We start from the raw sequence: 6,355 nt of genomic DNA, 5'->3' as shown, positions 1-6,355 counted from the left end.
TATGTATGATCATGTATGGGATTTGACAGGTTCACAAGTACTATGTCAGGCTTGCTACGGGTCCCGGCGGCCTTAAGCCGATCCGGATCCTAGCGCCGGTAGCGGTCCGATTTTTGGGTCATTACATCCGATCCATAAGGTTGGATCGTGACAGCACAGTCCCAGTAGATAGCTTCTGTAGTGTGGCTCACCCAGCAGCTTTAGCTATATCTTAGGGTAGAGGGCAAGGTAGAGGAAGAGAGGCAGTCTCTCTTCAGCAGGTTTCTAAGGAGAAGGTCCTTCAGCACTAGCATAGATCTTCATCATGACACAACAGGAAGCCAACACATCAAACATTGTGGTGTCAAGTAAACTCACTACTGGGTGTTCTAATATGTATGCTCTTATGGACACTGGTGCCTCTCATTCTTCTGTTTCTCCAAAGGCTGTAGACAGTTTGGATTTGATAGCTTCTATACTAGAGTTTCCTCTTTGGATCAATGGGTCTAAGTGTGATCCGTCTTTGATAGAGTCAGTCTGTTGATTCAATCCAATTATAGTTGAGGACAGGTGCCTTCCATCCGACCTTGTAGTTCTAGATTTGACTGATTTTGACATCATTCTAGGGATTGATTGAGCTCATACTGCTACCTTGGACTGTAGAGACAAAATAGTTAAGTTTAGAGGGCAAGATGGATCAGAGATTATCTTTCGAGAGAATAAGTCGGGTATGCCTAGGGGTTTGATATCTTCCTTATAGGCTCATAGGTTGCTTGAGGGGTTGTCAGAGGTTTCTTGCTTATGTTAGAGAATTTAATGGTCAGGTCAGGGAACTAGCTTCAGTCCTTATGGTTAGAGATTTTCTTAATAATTTCCCAGATAATTTGTCAGGTTTACTACCTAATAGGAAAATAGAGTTTAAAATTGAAGTATTTTCAAATACTAGACCTATCTCTATTTCTCTCTACAGGATGCCACTTGCCGAGTTCAAAGAGCTGAAAGAGCAGTTGCAAGAGTTGGTAGATAAGGTTTCATCCGACCTAGTACCTCACCCTGGGGGTGATCTAGTGTTGTTTATGAAAAAGCAGAATGGTCCTTAAGACTTTGTATTGACTATAGAAATTTGAACAAAGTCACTACCAAGAATAAGTATCTTTTATGTAGGATTGATGATCTATTTGACCAACTAGCAGGAGCCAGTTGCTTCTCCAAGATAGATTTGAGATTTGGGTATTATTAGTTGAGAATTCGAGAGGAATATGTGCCTAAAACAGCTTTTAGAACCAGATATGAGCATTATGAGTTCCTAGTAATGTGGGCTGACTAATGCCCCTGCAGCATTTATGAATCTCATGAACAGAGTTTTCAGACAGTTTTTGGACCACTTTATTATTATCTTTATTGATGATATCTTAGTGTATTTCAGAAATACAAGGAGCATGCCCTTCATCTGAGGAGAGTGTTACAGACATTGAGAGAGCATAAGTTGAATGCCAAGTTCTCTAAGTGTGAATTTTGGTTGAGGAGTATCTCTTTCTTGAAGCATGTAGTGTTAGAAAATGAAATCGAGATAGACCCTAAGAAATTAGAAATAGTAGCAAACAAGTCCCAACCCACTACAATAACAGAGATTAAAAACTTTTTGGGTTTGGCAGGTTACTATAGGAGATTCATTCAGGATTTCTCTAAAATAGTTGCTCTTGTGACTAAGTTGACCTTGAAGAATTAGAAGTTTGTTTGGTTTGATCAGTGTGAGGAGAGTTTTCAAGAGTTAAAGAGAAAGTTAACGTCAGAATCAATGTTAGCTTTGCCTATAAGTAATGAGGATTTCACAGTGTTTTGAGATGCATCCCGAGTGGAACTAGGTTGTGTGTTGATGTAGAATAATAGGGTAATAGCTTATGCTTCTAGACAGTTGTAGAAGCATGAGTTAAATTATCCTACACACGATCTAAAGATGGCAGATATGATTTTTGCACTCAAAATATGGAGGTACTACATTTATGGAGTAAAATGTGAGATCTTCACAAATTGTAATACATCTTGAATCAGAGAGAGTTAAACTTAAGGCAGAGGAGATGGGTAGAGCTACTTAGTGACTATAATTGCAAAAGCTAGTATCATCCAAGTAAAGTAAATGTAGTGCTAGATGCTCTTAGCTAGAAATCACTTAGCAGTTTATTCCATATCTAAAGGGAATGGAGATCAGTTGTGAAAGAGTTTTATAGGCTAGTCAATGAAATGCTTACAGTTGGAGTTGTTTGGTACATATGCTTTGGTAGCACAAATGAAAGTGACACCTGTGTTTCTGGAATAAGTGGCACAGAAACAACACAAGAAACCAAAGTTTGTGAAAATAGCAGGAACAGTTTAGCAAGGTAAGGATAATAAATTTAGGTTTGACATTAGAAGGATCTCCGTTATGGAAATAGTGTATGTGTCCTAGATAATGTAAGTTTGAAAGGAGACCTTTGAGAGAAGCTCATAATGCCAGGTAAAGTATCCACCCTGGAGCCACTAAGATATATCAAGACTTGAAGAAAGTGTATTGATGAGCTTCTATGAAGAGAGAAGTGGCTCAATTCGTGTTTACTTATAAGGTGTGTCAGATGGTGAAGTTAGAGAATCAAAAGCCAGTTGGAATGCTCAACCCACTACCAATTTCATAATGGAACTCATGGCAATAGATTTTGTAGTAGGGTTACCTGTAACGACCAGGAAACTGGATCGCTATCAACGCTAGGGTTCAAATCGACTTAAGATTGTTGGAGCTTGTACCAAACATACTATACATCTTGTTACACCTGATATAATCCCATCATGATCTTAAAATATAAATAAATAATTTCCATAACATGAACCAAATCTCGGCATGTGCATACATACATAACTGAAAAGATAAATCTATATTAGAGCCCTCATCAAATTCTCTAGTATAGCCATCATTACATGCCTTAGTTTGGTTCAAACATAACTTAAAACTTTTACATGATAAGATCATTGGCACAATTCTAATCCATAATACATTACATGTCCAAAACTAAACTATTACATAAAGGGTTATACCAAAAAATATTGCTGACCTTCCGAGTTAAATTTAATCTTGCAATCCTGGAGTTAGTGGAAAGGACTAAGCTCTTAGAGCCTAGTGACCAGAAACATAACATAAAACAATTGAATAGAATATATGCTAGTATGAATGCATCATGACACAAATAATTCACATCAAGATGGACTTGTCACTAGTAACCCTCCATAATAGCAATAGTGTCCGATCCACAACAGGTGCTCCTCAAGACTTCTTCTTAATCATAACATAACATATCCATAGTACCAGGGACATAGAATAGGCACCCTAATCTTTTTCTTACATAATGCCAAGGGCACAGAATGAGTCTCGATCTGGGCTTCCATATCCATTATACATAACATATCATAACATACTCAAGGCTAGTGGGTTATCCAACATCCATCCGTCCACTTCAACAATAAATTATACAATGCATTATATTCGTGAATTCTAATGCAAAACAACCTATTCATATACGCATGGCATTCGTGATATATGAACATGCTTAAAATGATTTATATAAAATGAAATTTAAGTGTTTTAAAATGTGTTAAAATTCATTTTATAAAAACCCCTTTTAAGCATATTCATTTTATAAAATTCATTTTAAGCATACTCATACATCATAATGCCACCTATATGTGAATAGATTGTTTTGCATTAGAATTCATGAATATGATGCATTGCATAATTAATTTTTATTGTGGATGGATGTTGGATGACTCACTAGTCCTCAAGCATGATGTGATATGTTATGTATGACGAATATGGAAGTCCAGGTCAATGTCCATTCTACACCCCTAGCATTATATAAGAGAAAGACCAGAGTATACATTCTACGCCCTTGACACTATGGAATTATGCAGGGTTACTGGTAATAAGTCTATCTTAATATGAATTGTTTGTATTATGTCATATTCATACGAGCATATATTTTATTAAATTATTGGGAGATTTATAATTTAGTCCCCGGATATTACCATTATTAACAAGTCAGTCCCTGTATTTTTAGAAACCTATTAAAACGTCCTTATGTTTTCTTTCCGTCAACGAAATAGTCCTTCCGTCTATTTTTGCCGTTAAAAATCTAGTAAAAGACTAAATTACCCCCCATTATTTTCCTCCTCCTCCTCCTCCTTCCTTTTCTTCTTCATCAATTCTTCCTCCTTCCGCTTCTTTTTCTGCTTCTGCTTCTTCTTCTTCTTCTTCTTCTTCTTCTTCTTCTTCTTCTTCTTCTTCTTTTGCTTCTTTTTTCTTCTTTTTCTTCTTTTTCTTCTTTTTCTTCTTTCTCTTCTTCTTCTTCTCCTTCTTCTCCTTCTTCTTCTTCTCCTTCTTCTTTTTCTTCTTTTTCTTTTTTTTTCTTCTTTTTCTTTTTTTTTCTTCTTTTTCTTCTTTCTCTTCTTCTTCTTCTCCTTCTTCTCCTTCTTCTTCTTCTTCTTCTTCTTTTTATTCTTTTTCTTCTTTTTTTCTTCTTTTTCTTCTTTCTCTTCTTCTTCTTCTTCTTCTTCTTCTTCTTTTGAGGAGGAGGAGGAGGAGGAGGAGGAGGAGGAGGAAAGAAAAGACATGGACTATTTCGTTGACAAAAAGAAATAATAAGGACGTTTTAATAGATCTGAAAAAAGATAGGGACTATTTCGTTGACAAAAAGAAACAATAAGGACGTTTTAATATATTTCTAAAAATATAGGGAGAGACGATTTCGTTGACAGAAAGAAACGATGAGGAGGGACTATTTTGTTGACGGAAAGAAACAATAAGGACGTTTTAATAGATATGAGAAAAGATAGGGACTATTTTATTGATCGGAAAAAAACGATAAGGACATTTTAATAGATATGAAAAAAGATAAAAACGTTTTAATAGATTTTTGAAAATGTAAGGACTAACTTGTTAATAATAGCAATATCCAAGGACTAAATAAATGGTTTTATTTGAGGATAAAATTGGATTTTAAAAATTTTATTTCTCCTCCTTTATCTAATTTTAACGGAAAAGAGGACGGAATGACTATTTCGTTGACGGAAAGAAAACATAAGGACGTTTTAATAGGTTTCTAAAAATACAGGGACTGACTTGTTAATAATGGCAATACCCAGGGACTAAATTGTAAATCTCCCTAAATTATTTTATGTTATATTTCTGCTCACTAGACTATAGTAGCTTATCCATTTTCTCTAATCTCATATTTGCAGGATTAGATTTAACTCAGGAGATCAGTAGTGTCCCTTAGTATAGTCTTATGTAATAGTTTAGTAGTGGACATATAATATATTATAGTTTAGAATTATGTTTTTCCCGATTACTATATAAAAATTTTAAGTTAAGTTATATTTGAACCGAACTGTGGCATTTATGATGTCTATACTAGAGTATTTGATAAGGGCTCTCATAGATTTATATTATTAGTTATGTATGTATGCACATGCCGAATTTTGGTTCATGAGATGAAAATATTTTATGTATGTTTTTAAGATCATATGGAAGTTATATCAAATGTAACAGGATATATAGTACGCTTGCTATGGGCTCCAGCAACCTTAAGTCGACATGAATCTTAGCACCGGTAGTGGCCCAGTTTTCAGATCATTACAAATGTATAGGGCCAAAATTTAAATAGTTGCATAATTTGTTTTTTACCAAAACGAAATTTATAAACCTATCAAAATAAAGATCACTAGATTTGTCTTTTAAGTCCACTTAGAATACAGAGATAATCCATCATCAATTCAATTGGGAATCCAAAGTTCTTAATAAGAAAGTCCCATGACCCAAATATAAAGAAGCACTACAGCTATCAGTAATAAGAGCAAGGAAACTAAGGACATAGGCGTTGTTACATGAGGAAACAACATAGCCTAAAAGGAGAGTGTGCCTAAAACTATATCTACTATATATTGAAGAACAACCATTTTTAAATCAAGAAACTTTGAGCCTAGAAGAACATTTCGAATTTCTAAACGTTATCACACCTAGAAATCAAAGACGTAAGGATTTTGGCTTCTTTATTGTACAAAAGAAGGATAAAGTGAAGCATAACAAGAAAGAGTCCAACCAACAACTCAAGTACCACCGCCATTATCCAAAAAACACTCTGGATATGACAATCTTATGTAAGCAAGTGAATAAGAGTAAGTACATAAGAGAAGAAGTGGCTAAAACTTCTGGTATGGCCTTGGGGTCCATAAACAACGATAAGCTTCCTCTTACTATTTTTTATTGGTAATTTATATCTAATATGTAATGAATCATATAAGATGAATCAAATTGAGTTTTCTTCCCAATAAACTACTTTTGTGCTGCAATTTG

The sequence above is a fragment of the Manihot esculenta genome, chromosome 18 (genome assembly GCF_001659605.2).
Source record: "Manihot esculenta cultivar AM560-2 chromosome 18, M.esculenta_v8, whole genome shotgun sequence".
Lineage (NCBI taxonomy): Eukaryota > Viridiplantae > Streptophyta > Magnoliopsida > Malpighiales > Euphorbiaceae > Manihot > Manihot esculenta.
The sequence above is the reverse complement of the archived record's forward strand: the minus strand, read 5'-3'. Positions refer to the sequence as shown.